The sequence below is a fragment of the Coenobita brevimanus genome, chromosome 52 (genome assembly GCF_032717465.1).
Source record: "Coenobita brevimanus isolate Jiangsu-jjx chromosome 52, ASM3271746v2, whole genome shotgun sequence".
Classification (NCBI taxonomy): domain Eukaryota; kingdom Metazoa; phylum Arthropoda; class Malacostraca; order Decapoda; family Coenobitidae; genus Coenobita; species Coenobita brevimanus.
Window position 1 is genome coordinate 12,486,793 of NC_137005.1, and position 22,163 is coordinate 12,508,955.

A 22,163-nucleotide genomic window follows, 5' to 3' on the forward strand; every position below is an offset into this window, starting at 1 on the left:
AGTGGTGGGGGAATGGCTGGGAGAAGAAGAGATGAGAGGAGGGAGGAAGAGATCAGTAGGCCGGAAGTAGTAGAAGCGAAGAAGAATATTAAGTTGGGAAAGGCCCCAGGAATTGATGGAGTGTGTGGTGAAATGCTTAGGTATGGGGGTGAGATTGTTGTGGAGTGGATATGGAAGTTGTGTAGATTGGCTTGGGAAGAGGGAAGGGTTCCAGAGGACTGGAAATCAGGTGTAATTGTTCCTTTATACAAAGGAAAAGGAGAGAGAGAAGTATGTGGTAACCATAGGGGTATTTGCCTACTTAGTGTGACTGGTAAAATATATGGCAGAATAATCATTGATAGGGTTAGGCATATGACAGAGGAGCTAGTTGGAGAAGAACAAGGGGGATTTAGGAAGGGAAAAGGGTGTGTAGATCAGATATTTGTTCTAAGATGTTTAGTGGAGAAGTATCTAGAGAAGGGAAGGAAAGTGTATGCTGCCTTCATGGACTTGGAGAAAGCTTATGACAGAATAGATAGGCAAGGTATGTGGAAGGTATTAAGAATATATGGAGTGGAGGGAAAATTGTTAAGTGCTGTGAAGAGTATGTACGAGGGAGCTAGGGTTACGGTGCGAATGGATGGTGAGCTGAGTGAGTTCTTTGATCTCAATGTGGGACTGAAACAGGGTTGTGTGATGTCCCCATGGCTGTTTAATATATACATGGATGGGGTTGTAAAGGAGGTGCAGGGTAGGACAGTGGATGTGGGGGTGGCTCTAATGATTGAGGGTGAGATTTGGAAGCTTCCGGTGTTGCTGTTTGCTGATGATACAGTACTGTTGAGTGAAGATGAATGGGAGTTGCAAGGTTTGGTGAATGAATTGGGGACAGTGTGTAGGAGGAGGAATCTGAAAGTTAATGTAAACAAAAGTAAAGTTATGGTGTTTGAGAGGAATGAAGTCACAGAGTGTGCAGTGAGGTTGGATGGTGAGGATATGGAGAATGTGCGTGCATTCAAGTACTTGGGTAGTGTGATGAGTAAGGATGGAACTTTGTGGGATGAAGTGCGTGAAAGGGTACAGCAGGGAAGGAAGGTTGTTGGTACACTGAAAGCAGTGATGAGAAATAGGGAGGTGAGTATGGAAGTTAAGAAGTCACTGCATGATAGTATTGTGATCCCTACCCTGACGTATGGAAGCGAGGCATGGACCTTGCAAGAGGGGAACAAGTCAAGAGTGAGAGCAGTGGAAATGAGTTACTTGAGAGGAGCATGTGGAGTGACATGGAGGGACAGGTTGACGAATGAAGAAGTGAAGGAACGCTGTGGGGTGGATGTGGATGTGGTTGTGAAGATTAGAAATACACTGAGGTGGTTTGGACATGTGAAGAGAATGGAGAATGAAAGACTGACTAAGAGGGTGTATGTAGGTGAGGTGGAGGGAGGGAGAGGGAGAGGTAGACCGAGGATGAGGTGGAGGGATGGAGTTGAGAGATATATGAGGGAGGGGGGGGTGAGTTGGGGGGAGGGTAGTCAAATGGTGGGTGATAGAGCGACTTGGAGGCGTTTTGTCTGCGGCCACCCTTTGCGGGATTAGGGCGTCGGGCTATAGATAGATAGATAGACTAAAAAAGAGATATTGCCAGATACCTGTATTACCTTCAGTGCTACTAGTATTCCTATTTCCAAAAGTATTAGAAGTCTCAGTTTCACTCAACAATGCCCTCAGCTGGACCTCTCACTTCATATCACATGCTAAAATCACCTCAGAGAAACTTGGATCATTGTGCAGAGTTTGTTCCTTCTTCACTGACGATCAATTAGCTGCAGTTTATAAGAGTCATGTACTGTCTCACCTGAAATATTGCTCACTTTTGTGGAGTTAACCCGCTACATCCTGGCAAAAATGTCACCAGTGACCCCCCCCCAATCCCGGCAGATTTTTGATTTTTTTTTTCTAAAACCTCCGCTTTTTATGAGAAACATCGAAAATTCAGAGAGAGTATGTTCAGTTGAGTTTAGAAATACAGTACTGGTAACAGTACCTTTACCTTGGTACCATGTTCTCTCAGGCCAGGCTCCAGAGATATCATTTTCTATGGGAGGGGTAACTATTCCAAATCATTCATAACTGGTTAGATATTTACTTATTTCGTACGAATTTATATGTAGTACAATAGTAAATTGGTTTTCAGACAATAATATAGGTGATATAAGCGTTGTTCACTCACCAAACACATTGACATATGGCACCTTCTTTTACAATGTTACCGCCTTATCACTGCTGCTTGTTTCTTCCTCTGGCTTGTTTCTTCTTTAGTCCTTCACCTCGGGAATCACTTTCGCCCTGAATTTCGTCATTGGAGGGACCGTGGTGCGACATGTCTTTACTGGCCAGGTCACTGCTAACAGGTGAGTTGCTGAGAAAATGGCATGCGGGGGGGATAGGTGGGTCAGGTGGGACCAGGCATTATCCCTGCCTGGTGCTGGGTAGAGGAAGGTCTCCCACATATGCCTACCAAAAATCACCCGTGAAACTTGAAAAATTTGCAAATGACAGACCTCACAATTGCAAAACATATGGACACGTTGTTGGGTGTCACTGTGAAAAAACGTAGCAACGTATCCATATGCCTCTGGTTAATGTGGAGAGGTTGCACTAAAACAACTAGACAAAATTCAAAACAAAGCTGTTAGAGTTATTAATAACCCTACTGTTACTAGTAAACTACCTCCATTACAAGTAAGAAGAAATGTTGCCTCCCTTGCATTACTTTACAGATACATTTATGGCAAATGCATTGACGAAATTGCATCCATTGTGCCACCTTTCCATGCCTTCCCCTGTGCTAAACGGTCATCTGGTAGTGCTCATAACTGGAATGCCACACTGCCATATTGCAGAGCTACTGCATTTCAGAAATCTTTTATTCTCCGAACTGCATCTCTTTGAGACTCACTTCCCCAGAGTTGTTTCCCCCAAAATTTCAACTTACATTTGTTCAGGTCCAGCTGTTACATATTTTTCATGAATGGAGAACACTAGTAATCTGGTGTATGGATTATTATTTATAATTCATCTTGTTTTTCCTTCCTCTGTTCTCTTATTTTACAAAAATCAGAACCTCCTCTGATCCTTTTGATTGAATCGATTGCCCATGCCCTTTATGCCCCATGAGCACTGCATAGGAGAGTAACAAGTATACTCTCACTATAAGCATGGTGCTTACCGTTCATTGTCACAAGTGTGATAGCTCTAGTGATCTCAGGTGATTGATTCCTCAGCAACTTGAGAGTGATGACAATATGGTTTGCTCCATATTTCATATGATGCTTGATTTCATCTCAAAATACATCATGAAATAGAAATCCAGACAGAATTGCACCAACATCTCAAACGTTTTAAAAACACTTACCTCCATACCATGCTGCCTCCTCCACTGCATCAGCAGGACCTCATCAGTTGTCAACCAGTGTGATAGGGTCAGTTGGCCACATCTGAGACCAGTGACTTCTTTAGTCAGTTTACCGGTCCTGATAGCACGAAACAGTTCATATGGTGTCTTCTGATCAGAGTTCAACCCCTGTACCACATATTCGGGCAATTCAGTAGGATCTTCTCCCGGCCGAGTTTCAAGTTGAAATCCATAGGTAACTCATTAACTATTTCCAACAATCTTCCCACAGGACACGTGAACCCAAATTTGTGGGCGTGAGGTCCATCATGTTTCATCATCACATGCCTGGGAGTCAGCTCATTGATGTGTAGCTGGCATATTAGCCAGTGACAGTTATGGCGAAGTAGTCTTTTCAGACGAGTAATGACTCCTCCATTAGGCCCTGTATTGGTTGCAGTAGAAATGGCACCAACAACTACCAGTGTTTCAACAGCATTGTGAATACTGTTCTATTTGAGTAATCCTTTGGCAAATTTTTGTGCAGCCGTCTTGTTTCGCTCTGGTTACTCTGGAGAGAAATGGAATAAGTAATTTCTTTCCGGTTCCTAGTTAACAGTATAATGGTCCTCAGTTTCAGTTCCAGGATGGAAACGATGAGTTTCTTCACTATACTTCATGACTTTCTCGTCTTTACCCTTTTTTCCATCAAAGAAAAATCCAACGATATCATTCTCTTCAGTCCTTTCCTTATAGGACTCAAGCGAAGCAGTTATTTCTGGTTTCTTGCTCCTCCACATCTTCATTCAGTCAACAGCCAAGTAAGACGCATGAGCAGGCAAATGGCCGGCTCGAATGAGGTCATGCAAAAAACCAGTTGAGATCACTGCAGCTGGAGTGTTGGCCACATTAAACCTGAATGCAGCAGCAACAGTGTTTGATATATCCATGTAATTTCTTCGAGTAGAAGTGGAGGCATTGCTCATACGTTCACTGGAACTTGTGCTAGGAGCAGGTTTTGAAATGTGTGTGCCCTCATGTTGTGCTGCAACCTCATGTGCTAGCTGTTTTCCCCGCTCTCGTCTCTTTTCTCTGTAGCGTGTTTTTTCCTCATTTGTTCTCTTAACATTTTTCACTTGTCTTGCCGCTTCCTGCACGTTGATAGATGCCAACAAAACCCAGAAATTTCGGATGCTTTATGCCTTTGGTCAATTTGAACTTCGGAACTTTTTCACAAGAGTACAGTTGCTATATTCTGCAGCCCAAGAGATAGTGATTTCATGTCTGCAGATCGTAGACAGACAGACAGACACAGGTCATGTGGGGTCGACATATTTTATCATTAGTCACATTTCAACCGACAATGAACCCTATTAGTAAGGCTGTTTAGTTAATCCTTATGCAAGGCTTGGTGGAGGCATACCGACCAACGCTGTGCGTCAGCAACTAGGGGACCAAGTTCTGGGCGTTTCATTTTATTCTCAACCGAAATATCTTCATGGTGAACAAGAAGAAAATCTGTACTTGTGACAGTCGGGGCGGACGGTGTTGGGTACGCGTGTGTGTTTGAGAGAGAGAGAGAGAGAGCGAGAGAGAGAGGGAGTACGTTTGTGAGAGCTCTTGAGACCAGCATGGAGTTTGAGAGACTAAGTGGATTCAAAATTGAATCTGCCAACAGGATTGTGAAGATAACATGAAAGCTGTGCGGAGCCACTGAGTGTGAAGTAAAATGGGAATTTCAGAGTGAGGAAAAATAATGTGTGTGTGTGTGTGTGTGTGTGTGTGTGTGTGTGTGTGTGTGTGTGTGTGTGTGTGTGTGTGTGTGTGTGTTCTTATTCTTATCTAATTGTTCTTACCTAATTGTATCTTAACAGGAATGAGTCAAGCTCGTACTGTCCCGTGTAGTAAATCACTTTTATTATACGTCCTTAAATTTATTAATTGTTTTGGTACACAGTATATCATTCGGTAGTACATTTCACTGATCAATTGTCCTATTAGGGAAAATGAATTTCCTTACGTCTTTATCACCTCTGTTTTTATGCAATTTTTTGCAGTGTCCTCTTGCTGATGTTTCTATCTATCTATCTATCTATTGCCAGACGCCTCAATCCCGTTTGGGGTGGCCACAAACAAATCCTCCAAGTCGCCCTGTCCCCCGCCATTTCACTGCCCTGCTCCCAACTCACACCCCCCTCTCTCATATACCTCTCCACCCCATCCTTCCATCTCATCCTCGGCCTCCCCCTCCCTCTTCCCCCCTCCACCTCACTCACATACACTCTCTTCGTCAGTCTCTCACCCTCCATCCTCTCCACATGGCCAAACCACCTCAGTGTGTTCCTCATAACACTTCCTATCACATCTACATCCACACCACAACGCTCCTTTATATCCTCATTCGTCAGCCTGTCTCTCCATGTGACTCCACAGGCTCCTCTTAAATAACTCATTTCCACTGCTCTCACTCTTGACTTGTGTCCTTCCAACAACGTCCAAGCTTCACTTCCATACGTTAGATTTGGTATTACAATACTGTCATGTAGTAACTTTTTCACTTCCATGCTCACTTCCCTGTTTCTTATCACTGCTTTCAAAGAACCAGCAACCTTTCTTCCCTGCTGTACCCTTTCAAGCACTTCACCCTCCAAACCTCCATCCTTACTCATCACACTACCCAAGTACTTAAACGTACTCACAGTTTCCAATTCCTCACCATCCAACCTCGCTGTACATTCACTGACTTCACCTCTCTCAAAGAGGTTATATAAACATTTATGTCTATTTTCTCTTTCCCTGAGTCACATTTATATAGCATTATCATTTCTCCTCTTTTCTTTCTCTCCTGTAGTGTTGGCAGATTCAATTTTTCCAGTCTTTCTTCGCAGCTTAGATCCCTTAAGCATGTTACCCATCTTGTAGCGGCCTTTTGAACGTTTTCAGTCTTATCTATGTGTTTCTTGAGATGAGGATTCCAGACTACTGATGCATACTCCAGGGTTGGTCTGATTAATGATGTTATTAGCTTTCTCAGCATGTTTTCATTTATTGCGGTGTGTGTGTGTGTGTGTGTGTGTGTGTGTGTGTGTGTGTGTGTGAGAGAGAGAGAGAGAGAGAGAGAGAGAGAGAGAGAGAGGGGGCTGAGAGGGAGGGGCTTGAGAAAAAGGGGAAGGTGGGTGGGTGGACGAGTGATGGTGCGAAGATGGAGTGAGGGAGGGGTAGGAGGGTAGGTAGGGGAGGGAGAATGAAATGCGAAGTGGTCACATTATTTATTTTCATTCACTCTGGGTATGATATATGATTAGTATATGTACGGTAGATAATGCTGCATTACATCTTGTATAGCGGCGTCAGATAACAAGCTTTAGAGTGGTGATATCAAGGGCTGGCTCGTTTGAGAAATATACTGACGTGGCAGATCAAATATTAGTGAGGAGCCAGATACTTGTGTTATCCGTGTGTTTTGACTTCGCACACAGAATGGAATCTGGATGGCTTTGACCTCCGTAATGTTTGTGTAAGAAAAGTCCTTTACCATTACATGTTAATATTTGGAACCAAATATCATATGCAACTTCTGACATGGCTGTGTCCACATTAAATACGATCATCGTCTCGGTATACGCTCACTCTCTTCAGTCACAATCATGTAAACTAGTTTATGGCATCTCTATATAAAAAGGTTAATTAAAATAATTGTGCATAAAAGGCAAATAAATTTTATGTTTGTGCACATTGGGAGATATAACAACGAAATCTCTCATTACATGTTAGAATGAAAATAAAACAAAATCCCACCCAAACTCCAAAATATATATGTTCAAGCCAGAGGAACCAGGAAAGCCTTAGTAAGTGGTCCAGTGGCCTCCTGCCTCAATAACCTCTTGCAGTCTTCGTGGCAAAGAGGAAATAATGTTGTTGATGGTTTGCTGGTTTCTTCTGAACAGCTCCCACTCGTCCTTGGTGTGCTGGAGGAGGCGGGCCCGTGTCCTCTCATTCTGTGGCTTCAATGCGTTGACAGTCTGGGCGCGCACAGTTTCGATGGGATTAAGATCAGGAGATCGAGCCAGCAAAGGCAAGAGCTCAATCTGTCCACTCCTCTCCTCGAACCAGCGCATGGCCACTCTGGCTTTGTGGATAGGACAGTTATCCTACTACTGAAAGGGAAAGTAAGGGTGTATTAGGCAAACAATTTAAGTGAGCGCATATTCATAAAGTCTTAGATATAGTTTTACCAGTTTCACATCTGTGCAGATGGGGATCATCATAACATATATCTCATACCTGCATGAAAATAATTTTCTCTCGATAAGGGAGAGACATCGTACAGACGGTTGGAAGCATAACCTCTTCCAGTATTTCTAAATAAACTTCAGAGTTAAACCTCCCCTCTATATCAGTCAACTCGCTCAGACAATCGAGGTTCACCCAACTCCAGAATTTACTGTTGTCCTCTCTCTTCTTTCGTCGGAATATATGTTTTTGCGCTCATAACAAGTGTTTTTTAGGCGCCAGCGGTGGAGAGCTTCATGATTGGTGGATGTCGTCTCATCGCTGAAAATAGTATGGGCCCAAAAATCTAAGTCTTTTACAACATAGTTTTGTGCAAACTCAAGCCTCTCCCTCACATGCTTCTGTTCCAGATTTCCCTTAGTAGCTGGAACACGATGGTGAACGCCTGCATCGTGTAGACCAGGGGTTCTCAACCTTTTTAATCTTATGCACCCCTTGAAGTCTCTCAGTATTGGTCACGTACCCCTTACCCACAATGCAGCATCAGGAAGGGTAAAAAGAAATGCATGGTTTTTTGACTTAGTTTATTAAGTTTAAATTGTGTTATATATGTGGAGCAGACAAACTTTTCAATTAATGTGAGTATGTCACTATGAGGTAGTGTTGATAGGAACTAGTTACTGTCATAGAGAAACACTATGTGACTGGCTGCTAGCATGCAATACATTTACTAAAACAGAACTATAGCAGACAGTTTTCGATCATTGTGACAATGAACTAGTGCTGCTTGCAGCTAGTTGCAACTTGTAACTAGTAACAGTGATAGGTAAGTCACACTGTGTGTGAATAGCATAAAAATAATAATAAAACATAACTAAATCAGACACATTTTTCCAATAACTGTGGCTGTGAGGTAGTGGTGCTATATACAGCTTATAACTAGTTACTCATGGGGAAATTACTGTGTGCGTGACTAGTGTCACTAGCATGAAAAAAAAAGTAACAAAATAGAATTAAGAAGGCTTTGTGTTCCACTGACTGCGAACTAATGCTGATTGTTAAGCCTCGCAACTAGTTATTAGTAACTAGTTACTTACTCATAGGGAAGTCAGTGTGTGTGACTGCATTAAAATAAAAGTATATTCTAATTGAGTGAGATGGTTGGGCCTGTTTCTTTGCTGCCAACAAGTCAATCCTCGGCACAGTCTTTGAAAGAGCCACTCTTATGTCGTCTTTGACTGCAAGACGTGAACGTAACTTGTTTTTAATCAAGCACAGTGCTAAGAATCCCTGCTCACAGCGGTATGTAGAAGGAAACCATTACCAGTTATTATGGCTGCAGTGCAGGCACATGACTTCGTAGCCGCAAGCAAAATCCATGACAACTTAAACGAGGAAAAAAAAATCAGACAACAAATACACTGGAAACCTGAGGGTGAGGGTAGTGAGGGAAGAGTGGTGAGTGGGTGACAGTGAGAGGCGAACAGTGCGTCTCACTTTGATACCTGCTCGGTACGCATGAGGAGATACGTGACCGATAGAAACGAGCAAGGGTGACTACTATATTATGGGTTTGCAAGGTTGTGTGGCAAGTGTAGTCCAAGAGAGCTTTCTCTCAAATGACATAACTCCAAGAGTTTCCTTGTTAACGTTGTCACTTAGTGTCTTGGTTCTAGTGGAGGACACATCTAGCCTAGCACATGTAGGCCACTTTCTACAAACAGGTTTGCAGTTATTCAAAACCGAAGTATTTTGAGAAACCTGTCACGTACCCCCAAAATTCCTTTCACGTACCCCTGGGGGTACGCGTACCCCAGGTTGAGAACCCCTGGTGTAGACGGAGCCAGACCGTCCTGGCAGACACCTCCAGGCGGAGCTATTCCCTTACAGCCACAGAGTTGGTGAAAGGGTTACGCTCGATGCTTGCGAGGATGCGAGCGTTGTCCTATTCGCTTGTCTGTCTTGGTCTTTTGAGCTAAAATATGATAAATTAGAAAATAATAACACTAAATAAGTAAGTATGTTAATTAAAAAGGTATATCAAATACTTAAGGAAACAGTAAAATGCACAAATAGAGAAGAAAATAAGTAAATATATAGATTTCATAAAACATCATAAAGTTGTAGTTAAATTGGAAGATAAGCAGAGTAGATAACAAAAACAAATGCACAAACTTTCTTGTATAAATGAATAAATATAAAAACAAACAAAATATATATGTAAATAAACAGCTGCAGGGAGAGATAAACCAAAGAATAACAATATACTGTCTACTGTAAGTCTGATTCAATATGTCAAAAAACAACAATATAATAATGTGATATCTTACCGTCGCCGATCTTCCAAATTGCCAGATTCTTCCCAGCGGGTTATCGAGCGCTTAACTGTTTGCCTGGTCAAAAGAAGGTCCCTTCCAGTGTCGGCCATGCTGTGGCCGGCCTCATGCATACCAATAATGAGGCCTCGTTGCACAGCACGGCGTTGTCTGGACTCCATGCTGGTATAGGTTTGCATAGCCATTCAGCAACCCCAACACCCTCTCATCGCCTCGGAATGATATTTTCCTCAGACAAATAACAGCTAGTTATACAAATTGGTGGACAAGGAAATAGTGTGTTGTGCTGGAAAGGCCTGGCTCCGCACTAATGTTTGATCTGTTACGTCAGGATATTCGTCTGACGAGCCAGCGCTTGATATCACCACTCTAAAGCTTGTTATCTGCTGCCGCTATACTAGGTGCAATGCAGCATTAGCCTATCTACCGTATATTAACTCTTTTATATCATGCTGTGATTGAAAGACAGTAAACAAATAATGTGACCACCACCTCATATTTCATTCTCCCTCCCCTACCTACCACCACTCCCCTCCCCTCCCTCACTCCACCCCAGCATCATCACTCTTCCCCCCACCCACCTTCCCCTCTCTCTCTCAAGCTCCTCCCTCTCAGCCCCTCTGACTCTAGTGTGACTTGCTGCGCATAAAGAAGCCAGCCTGAAGCACAGGGTATCGGACGGCAGGTGATTATTTATGGCCACGACTGTACATTATGCGGTAACTCTTCCAGGCCGTGAATTTTAGCTGTAAGCAAAAAAAAAAAAAAAAAAAAAATCGTCTGTAGACAGGAAGAATGAAACAGAAATGACGTCCGTTGACTGAAGGAGGCATATGCATAAAGCCATCTTCCTTGAGCTGAAACATACTAGATGTGGAGATAAATATCCATTATTCCAGACGCTAGCCTTTAGCAAACAATTACAGAAAGTAACTGGGTGATCAATGCCTGATCCTGATATCCTATTGAAAACGTGCCTCCGGTGTGGATCGAGGTGACGTGGTAAAGAGCTGAAGTGCTGATGAAGATGTCTTGAATTTGATGTGATAAAACTTACGAAATGCAGTATTTGAAGTGCTGATGAGGCTGAGATGTTCAAGCTGAATTTCTGAAGATGAAATGTTAATAAAGCTAATGTGGTGAAGAAACTAGTGTGGGAAAGAAGATTACATGGCGAAGAAGCTAGCGTCTTAATGAATTTGTCAAGCTGATAAAACTTACATGATGAAGTTGGAAGAAAATGACCTATTGCTGAAGTTGGCGTTGATGAAGCTAAAGTGCGGATAAAGTTGAAGAAGTTGCTTGAAGATGGCATAATGAAGAAGTTGATATAGTATTACTGATTTGGTGAGGAAGCTGGTATGGTGAGGACGTTGATGCAGTGAAGAAGCAGACATCTGTGAAGCCAACTCTGTGAAGAAACTAAGCATATTTGACGATAAGTCTTGCTGTGGAAGAGGATTAATCATAATCATTATGGTTATGACCATCATCATAATGGTCATCGTTGTTGTTATTATGATGATGATGATGATGATGATGATGATGATGATGTTTATTATTATTATTATTATTATTAAGCTTCGTCAGATAAATGGCGAGGCTTATTGTTATAGAAAGTATTATTATTATTTTTCTTTGCACTTTTTCTCTCAGATCTTAGGAATATAATACAGGAAAGAACCCTAAGGTGACCGAAGTATTTGTGCCAAATATAAATGACCTTGACCTATTTTTGAAGGTCATATTCTCATTTTTGGTGCAAAAATTTAATATTTGAAATTGAAATATCTCTGAGGCTAGCTGAGATACAACTGTTTGGTGGACAATCCTATGATATAAAGAAAGTTTGCTGAGAGTTTTGGCTGAAGTTTTTGCCATTTGGCCTAAAGGGAGGTACCAAATTCAACAGTGCATTCTTTGTAGCACGTTTTAGAGAAAACCACAAAAGCTGTGAAGCTGTAACTTTACTGTGATATAGCTATGGTCCTTCTTATATTCGAAAGTTAAGCATACAGTTAGCCAGTTATTGAGACAAGTGTAAAATGTACCCATACCTTCTTCCACACCTTTTGTCTTCACATCTTTTTGATAACACACAAGAAGCTACCTTAGTTTAATAAAAGTACAGGTTCCAAATGTGAATGATCTTGAACTACTTTTAAAGGTCACACACTTGTTTATGAGGCCAAAATTTTAACCTTATATAACATATGCCATAAATGGTCATGGCGAAGCATCTTTATTGTTGCTAAACAATAAGTAAATAGATAACTAGTTGGACTATAAATGTGGGCGTTTGTGTGCGTGTATGCGCCAAAGCAAGATCGTGCAAGTAGACTGAAAGAAGAGTTCTGGACAAATGTGGAAGCTTGCATGAAAAAGCCTGAAAGGAATCAGAGAGTGTTTTTGATTGGAGATATGAATGAAAAAGTAGATGGAGTAGTTGGTGAGTGGGGTGTGCCTGCAGAGATGGATGAGAATGGCAGTGCTTTAGTGGGCATTTGTGCCGGGAGGGGGTTAGTGATGCCTAATACCCTCTTCAGGCAAAAAATGATCCACAAGTATATGTGGCGAGTGATAAGAAGGGTGGGTGGTGAACTGAAAGAACGGAAGGCAATGACTGATTCTGTGTGTGTGTGGATGCAAGGATGAGAAGGTGTGTAATGGATGCAAGAGTATATAGAGGTTGAGGGAGTGGACTTTTGGACAATTAAAGTCCAAATAAAATTGAAAAATAGAAGAAGAGAAGAACGGGAGGAAGTAGCACATACAAGGAGGGTGGAAAAGTTACAAGATAATGGAAAAAAGGTAGAATATAAGAGGGAAGTGGAGGAGCGACTGGGTAAATATAGATTGGAGCAGATAGGGGACGTGGATGGTGTGTGTAAGATATTCACAGAAGAAATATGTGCAGCATGTGAGGTGGTGTGAAGGGGTGAAGAGAAGACAAAAAGGAGTACAGGGAACAGCATGGTGGACTGAAGAGGTGAGAGAGGCTGTGGCACAAAGGAAGAAAGCATATAGTGAGTGGATGAGAAACTGGGGCGTGGAAAAAGTTGAGAGATGGAAGAGAGAGTTTTATGTAGAAAGGAAGAGAGAGGTGAAAAGACTAGAAAGAGAGAGTAAGAAGAGAGTGGATGAGGAATTTGGAAGGAACTTGAGTGTCAAGTGGAGGGAATATAAGAAAATGTTCTGGGAAGAGGTAAAGAAAGTTAGACAGGGTGCCAAAGAAGTTAGCTGGGGAGTGAAAGATAAATATGGTAGATTACTAGTGGAGAAGGGAGAAAAAGTGAGAAGATGGAAAGAACACTTTTATTATTTGTTGAACATAGAGAATGAAAGTAATGCAAGTATAAGTGGCTGGGGAATGGCTGGGAGGAGGGATGTGAGAAGACAGGAAGAAATCAGGAGGATGGAAGCTTTGGAAGCAATGAAGAAAGTTAAAATGGGGAAAGCCCCAGGAATTGATGGACTGTGTGGTGAAATGCTGCAGCAAGGGGGAAAGATAGTAGCAGAATGGATGTGGAAAATGTGTAGATTGGCCTATGAGGAAGGTAGAGTCCCAGAGGATTGGAAGTCAGGTATAGTTTTTCCACTGTACAAAGGAAAAGGGGATAAAGAAGTGTGTGGTAATCATAGGGGCATTCGTCTTCTTAGTGTAATAGGAAAAGTATATGGTAGGATACTTACTGACAGAGTTAGGGAAATAGAAGAGGAATAAGTTGGAGAAGAAGAGGGAGGTATTAGGAAGGGAAGAGGTTGTGTAGATCAGATATTCATTCTTAGGCCTTTAGTGGAAACGTTTCTAGAGAAGGGAGAGAAGTTGTATGCGGCCGTCATGGATCTGAAGAAAGCATATGACAGGGTGAATAGACAAGGACTGTGGAAAGTATTAAGAGTATGTGGAGTAGATGGGAAGTTGCTGAAGGTCGTGAAGAGTATGTATGAGGGTGCTAAGGCTGCAGTGCGTGTTGATAGTGAACTGAGTAAATTTTTCTATTTGAAGGTTGGTTTGAAACAAGGATGTGCCATGTCTCCATGGTTGTTCAATCTGTATATGGATGGGGTTATAAAAGAGATACAAGGTAGGGCAGTGGATGTTGGAGCGGCCCTAGTGAGAGAGGTCAGTGTTTGGAAACTACCTGTACTGTTGTTTACAGATAATGGTGTGTTGTTAAGTGAAGACGAAGGGGAGCTGCAAGGCTTGGTGGATGAGTTTGGGAGAGTATGCAAGAAACGAAATCTAAAGGTGAATATAGGGAAGAGTAAAGTTATGGTCTTCGAAGGACGTGAAGTCAGTAAATGTACAGTACAGTGAGGCTGGATGAGGAGGATGTGGAAAATTTGAGTGCGTTTAAGCACTTGGGTAGTGTGGTGAGTAAGGATGGAAGTTTGGAGAGCGAAGTGCTTGAAAGAGTGCAACAGGGAAGAAAGGTTGCTGTTTCCTTGAAAGCAGTGATAAGACACAGGGAAGTGAGCATGGAAGTGAAAAAGCTTCTACATGACAGTATTGCGATACCAACTCTGACTTATGGAAGTGAAGCTTAGACCTTGTTGGAGGAATAGAAGTCAAGAGTGAGAGCAGTGAAAATGAGTTATTTGAGAGGAGCATGTGGAATCACATGGAGAGACAGATTGACAAATAAGGAAGTGAAGGACCGTTGTGGTGTGGATGTGGATGTGATAGGAAGCGTTAGGAGAAGTACACTAAGGTTTTTGGACATGTGGAGAGGATGGAGAGCGAGAGACTAACGAGGAGAGTGTATGTGAGTGACGTGGAAGGGTGGGAGGGAGAGGGAGGCCAAGGATGAGGTGAAGGGATGGAGTGGAGAGGTATATGAGGGAGGGGTGTGTGAGCTGGAAGCATGGCAATGAAATGGCGGGGGACAGGGTGACATGGAGGCGATTTGTTTGTGGCCACCCCTTACTGGATCAAGGCGTCTGGCAAGAGATAGATAGATTGATTATTATTATTATTATTATTATTATTATTATCAATGGTAACAGTAGTAGTAGTAGTAGTAGTAGTACTTCCTTAAAGGACGACTTTGGTGGCCTCCGTTCGATGTCATTTCCCATTTGCATTCAGAAGGCAGCAGAAATTTGAAGTACTCATGCCGTGAGCTAGACGAAGCGAGGAATTTCCCTTTATTTTTATCCTTCTGGGACACCCATTGCGAAAAGTAAGAGAGAGAGAGAGAGAGAGGCAGCATAGAGTTTGTTTTTAAACTAAATTATATTAGAGCATTATTGCATAACTAAAATTTTTGGAATATAAGGAGGGAGGAAGGAGACACAAGAGAGTGATAATACAACAAGCTTGTTATTCATCTTTATTCTGCCATGCTGGCAATTTCAGTGCCGGACGAAGGACGAATCCATCCCCTCCACTAAAAGCAAATACAAACTCTGAAGCAATGACCAGAAATGAGTCTTTACTGTGGAACCCAGGGCCCAATTGCATTGGAAATATTTTATTCTTCAAGTCAGAGCTTTTTAACTGTACTATTAAAAATTGTTCTACGTTGCTCCGTTTTTGCTGCGTTATGGTATCAAACATAAAAAAAAATCAGGTTATTATAGATTATTATTATTGTTATTATTATTATTATTATTATTATTATTATTATTATTATTATGATTATGATTGTTGTTGGTGGAGAGCTTTGTAACGTTCATTATTTTATTATTACAGTTATCATTCCACACCTTTCGTCTTCAGTTTTCATGATACTTATTGAGGATGTACATCACCATAACCCTATTACAATGACCCTGCTGCAATGACTTAGGCCAAATGTTCAAGGTCACATGTGCGAAAATATAAGAAAAATCATGAATTTTCAACTTCGTTCTATTCCAAAATTACTATAGGTAAATGAACATGAAAGGAAATCGCGTGAGAATTGATTTACCATACATTTAAATGGGAAAAAATCTGAAGATCATTCATGTGTGACGTGCCGATATTTCAGAAACCCCACTTTTCAGTTACTCTTCCTGACGGGAAAAAACAAAGTATACATGAGTCACTTCTCGACCTTTGAAGTTTTGGCTGGTACAAGATTAGGTCTGTCTACGTTTTGGTGGCAGTTTGGCCAACGGTTTGAGTTATTACAAAAAAGGAGTATCAATGGCCCTGACATACTGTTCGAAGTCACAGGGCCCCCCCCCCCTCAAAAAAAAAAAAAAAAAAGAATTTTCAACATCAGTTTACTCCAAAACAGTTACAGGTATAAAAACATGGAAGGGAATCCCGTGATGAAACTATATAATTTTGTTTAGATCATGATGATATTAAACAGGAAGGTACGCTACGGTAACCAAAGTACTTGTGTCAAATACAAATGACCTTGACCTATTTTTGAGGGTCATATATTTATTTTCGGTGGACAAACTACATATCTGAAATTGAAATATCTCATAAACTAATTCAAATAAGGTTATAGGGTTAAAAAGCTTAAGAAGAAAAAGTCTGGTGAGAACTTTGGTTGAATATTTTGATATTAGCCCAGTGAAAAGTACCGAAATCATTTAATCTGCTCAGTATTTTCCTTTTAACATGTTTTACAGAAAACCAGAAAAGCTTTAAAGCTGTAACACTACAGAAATATAGTTGTGGTCCCTCTCGTTATCTGAAAGGAATATGGTTAGAGGTAAACATTCAGTTAACCAGTTATTGAGACAGATGTAACATGTACCCAAGCTTGATTTTTTTTTTCCACACTGTTATCTTCAGATCTTATTGATATTACTTAGAAGCTACCTTAGGTTAATGTAAATACATGTTTCAAATATAAATAACCTTGAACTACTTCGAAAGGTCAGTGTTCATATGAAATTTTTAGGCACTGAACACAAAAGCAGCATTTGCATAACTACAAAGCTACTCAGTTCAGTACAGTAAATAGTTATCGTGAAGCTTCCATACTGTGGCTACACAATAAGTAAACAGGTAACTATTTATTAGTCTACACCTATTACATAGATGGAGACTATTGTTATCACTGGTATTATTATTATTCCCACCTCAGAGTCTCCCAAAGATTCCAATAGAATAGGAAACCATGTGAAGAATCTGAAGGACCAAGGTTATGTATTCTGGCATGGGCCACTGTTGATAGAAGAAAATCCTTTACGTGAAATGAAATGGCATGTTAGAATGAGGCATATCAGCATTATGTTGTGAAAGAGATTAGTTGGTTGTGTCTACTGGAGATCTTAATACGACCTGAGCAAGGAATCTGAATGGCCCAGTTTATGTGTCCTGGCAAATTTTTTAATGCAAGGAATAAGGAACCAAAAGCCAGGAGCCTGCACACCGTTCCTTCAAAGAAAAAAGAAAAACAACTCAACAGAGAGACAAATTCAAGAACCGTTCATTTTGAGATACCTGGACACATTGCATTTGAAAGACTGGAGATCATAGGAAGTAGGAAGTAGGCTACAGAGAGAGACAGTTCCAGAGTTAACCTGTTGCATAAATGAGGTTGAAGGGAGCCAGTGGGAGAAGGAGAGTTAATAAGAAGAAAAGACTTTAACTCCACCTTGTTGAGAAGAGCTGTAAGAGGGGAGCCTCCCAACGCATGAGAGTTGTACTCTACATAGAGGCGAATAAAACCCGTGTATAGTGTCAACAACTGTGTAGGGGTTTAGAAGGTACCGTACAGAGTTGGCTTAGCACACCTAATCTCTTTAAGCAGATTTTACAAGAGATATAATATGATCTTTCCAAGATCACCAAGTATGTTTAAAGATGATGAAGGATTGAGCTGGAAATTATTAAACATTAGTGGGTGCTCCTGTGGAAGACTTTGATGGGTTGATACGTGTAAGAACTGAGTTTTTATTACATTTAAAAGAAGATTACTTTAACCCCAGTCACAGATACGAGCCAAGTCAGACATCAGGTGTGCCATAGCCTCTGACCTTGTTTGTTGAAGTATGTGCTGAGATGGATAAGCGGGAAGTGAATGTATAGGTGAAGGATGGATTCATCAATGTATGAGTGGATAGGGTTAGATGTGTAGCTTAGAAGTTCACTGGTGAATAAAAAGAAGAGAATTGGTGATAGAACAGAGCCCTGAGGAACACCACTATTAACCCATACCATGCTGGGCAAAAAAAAAAAAAAAAAAAAAAGACTAATGCTCCTCTCTGCCGGCCGATTTTGGATGTTCTTTTTTCTGGCTAAATGGGCTTATACATCAATTTAAGACCCTAGTCACTAATAAAAGTAATCTCTAAAGCCAGATAGTTGGCTGAATCGACTGACGTTTGTGCCACTCTACCTCTGAAATCTTCGAGGTTACTGAGAGAGCAGAGTGGCTGTGAGCTTGTGAACCGATTTTGGATATTTTTTTTCTGGCTAATTAGCTTAATACATCAATATAAGATGAGTGGCACTAATAATAATAATCGCCAAAAGACAAAAAGTTGGTTGAATCAAGTCAGGTTGGTGCCACTCTACCTCTGAAATCTTCGAGGTCACTGACAGAGCAGAGCATCAGTGAGCTTGTGAACGATTTTGTATTATTTTATGGGTAAATGGGCTTAATTCACCAATATAAGATCCCTGCCACTATAAAAATACTTACCAAAGCCAGAAAGTAGGTTGAATCGAGTCAGGTTGGTGCCACTCGACCTATGAAATCTTCCAGGTTACAGGCAGAGCAGAGCAGCTGTGAGTTGGCTAAGGCTCATTCGCCTCACTTGATCCTAAATCAGTGTTTTAAGCATAGCAGAGAAATGTCTGAAGCTAGCGAGATACGATATTACCTTCCATTTTATTGCAGTTGATTGCAGTGACTTCTCAGTGAGCAGGACGTAGATCTACGTCACCGGCGCTTTTGAAGGGAACATAAATCTGTCTCACTAGCGTGGTACTGGTTAATAGGAGAAGAACGGTGGCAGTCTACAACAGCAGCTATAGAACTAGTAGAAAGGAAGCTAGAGATGAAGGTACAGATAGAAGGATAGAAAAGTATAAGTGGGCAATGTGGAAATTAAATATTTATGCCAGACTCGGTCAAAAGCCTTTGAGATGTCAAGTGCAGTGACGAAGCCTTCACCAAAGTCCCGAAATGAGGATGACCAGGAGTCTTAAGTGAGATCACTAGTGGAACATCCCTGACAGAACCCATACTGACGATCAGAAAGAAGGTTGTAATAGGAAAGATGCTTTAATATTGTTTTGTTAAAAACAGACTCAAAAACTTTTGAGACACAGGATGTTAAAGCAGTTGGATGATAGTTACAGGGTTGGGAATAGTCACCTTTCTCTGGGACAGGCTGAAAAAGGGCAACCTTTTGTAGGCCTCTCCATGTTGTGGACAGCATTAGAACAGGCTTGATTAAAAAAGGGTTTCTTTGCATAAGTCAAAAGATATGAGAAAGGAATGTATGCTTCCATACTGGAGAGGATAACCTCCGTAATGTGCGTGCCACACTCAGACGGCTCTCGGTGATGGAAGCAATAATCATTCCACTGCCTGAGAGCCTCCCAGTCAGCAGCAATGAAGTTTCTTTGGAGGGTCCACAGGCTGTACTGGAGCAATAGGACAGGTTAAGGTGATAAGGTTGTAGTTAGAGGAGCCCAACAGAGAGGAAAGATTAACAATGTAAGCGGACTGATTAGTTGTAAAGTAGATGACAAGGATGCTGGAAATCTCCCCAAGGCAGTCAGTGATATTGGTAGGGTGCTGTACAAGCTTCTCTAGGTCATTAAGGATAGAAAAGATGTAGGCTTGTTCACCAGGTTGATCAGTGAGAGTAGAAAAGAATAGAGATGCCGTAGAAAGGAGAAATCAATAGTATGTGTTCCATCATAGATATAAGATAGTCGAAAAAATTTTCATATTCTATTGAATAAGGGGATAAATAAACAGCACAGATATATTTTTTGAGAGAATAGCAGGAGAGCTGAAGCCAGAGAGTCAAGAATTCAAACAAATCAAGTTCAGAAACACAAGAGCAAGATAAGCTGTTGCTTGCATTACACAACAGCCACCTTTGGCTTTGAAATGAGGATACACAGAAGGGTTTGCTATCAGTTGCCTCAGACAGCTGAGTTTCAGTCAGGAAGAGAAAGTGAGGCTTAGAGGACGGGAGATGGTGCTCAACAGAAAGAGAGTTAGAGGAAAGACCGCGAATGTTGCAGTCAGACAGTTGTTTCAGTCATCTCGGTTGCTTGTCGCCGGGAGAGGGAAGGATGGTGGGGACATTTATGGTCCCCCTCTTCCCTGGGAACTCCGAGGTTTAAGTATCAGATGCCGTTGTGTCTGAATTTTGACTAGGAAGTGTAGTGTGTAATGTGCATGTAGTTTGGTGTCAACAGTTAGAGAAACTTTACTGGAGAGTATTCTGGCCTACTCTCTGTGTTACTGAAACACTGAAAAGTTCAGCAAAGGAGGATGGTCAAGAACTAGTCCTGCAGACTGATGTAACAGGAGCTCTAGTTCTCCCTGTAATCGGCTTTCCATCCACCTTGGGTTTACCGCTCTGCCTGACTGGTGCTGCAGTCTGCTCCCTATGAATTGCAATTGCTGATGGAAAAAAAATTCGAAATCTCCTCAATGGGGTCAGGGTCATTGCAAGAAACAGTAGACCAGTGACTATCTACAGGACAGGTACACAGCTCTGTTTATTTTATTATTATTATCATCATCATCATCATCATCATCATCATCATCATTATTATTATTATTATTATTATTATTATTATTATTATTATTATCATCATCATCATCATCATCTTTGTTATTATTATCAGTCGTGGAAAGGAGGATGGTGCCATTTTCGGTAAAATACCCTATGCTGGTGCCCTATGCTCGGTTGTGTGTGTGTGTGTGTGTGTGTGTGTGTGTGTGTGTTCTTTAACTCCTCATAGGCTTTTTAATGGGCTTCAATGAAACAACCCAGGTGAGTTCGTCGGGTTCCTACAAAGGTTTTTCACTGTATGCAATTGCCCCAACACCATTTTTAGGGAGGGGGGGGGATAACTCCCCTTAGCCAAATAAAAAATTCCCAGAAATAGTGAAAGATGGACAGATTTGACTTTAATATATTAGTACAGGTTGTACAATGGACTTTCACCCATAATGCGATTTTTGGGAGATGAGACCAATGCATTGATTCTTGGGCGGTCAGACCCCTCTCAAAAAATTAAAACGATCAGATGTGGGGGAAAGAGAGAAAATGGATTTTGATGGTACTTCTCAGGCCACTTCGTCTGGTTACTTGATAACATCCTCCAGTACATAAAGATTTTCACAACTATTTTTAGGGGGGGGGGTCAGTCCCTGCCTCTAACACTTATAAATGATACGAAATATGGGAAGGACAGCAGTTATGGTTTGGATATCTTAGTACATGTTTTACAGTTGACTCTCATCCGTAATACATTACCTGGAGGGTGTAACCCCACAGTCAGTCTCGGAGAGTCAGGCTCGCTCCGCAAAATATAAAACAATCAGAAAAAGGGGAAATATTTGAATGAAACTTCCCAGGTATTTTGGTGGTTAATCCAGAGGTCTTCAAATATAATTATATATACATTTTCTTTACAATAGCTTTTAAGGGATAATTCTCCTTTACCTAACTAGTAATTCTCAGAATAGTGAAAGATGGGCAGATATTGCTCCGACATCATAGTACTTGTTGTACAATGAATTCTCAACCGAAATGTGATATTTCAGTTGCATGAACTCCCAGTGATTCTTAGAGGAGTCAGTCCTCTCCTCCCCCCTCCCCCCCCCAAAAAAAAAATCAGAACTAGAACACTGTGAAATTATCAAAGGACAATTTGGATAAAGTAAAAACTTACCACAGCCATTGCCTACTAGAAGCCGAGCTATAAAGGGACCCTCAGGTCAGGTTCACTTATGTGCATGTCACCTTAGATCATCACAGTATATAAGTCCACCAAGTTTGGTAGCTCTAGCTTTAATCCTTATTGAAAATTTGGTGATATCCAGAATATCTGAATGATTTTCAAGTTTTCATCTAAGGTGATCTCAGAGAATAATCATCCAATTGGAACCATATTCCCTTCCGGCCAGCGAAAGCCTTACAGGTATTTTGTAGTAAAATTTCAGTTTCTTAAGTGGTTCTTGACAATGGAAGGCTGACACACTTCTGTATTCCAGATAAAAAGAAGCAGGCAGCTGCCCAACTTTGATGACCAAATTTTAAAGTTTTTAGCAAAATAACCTTTG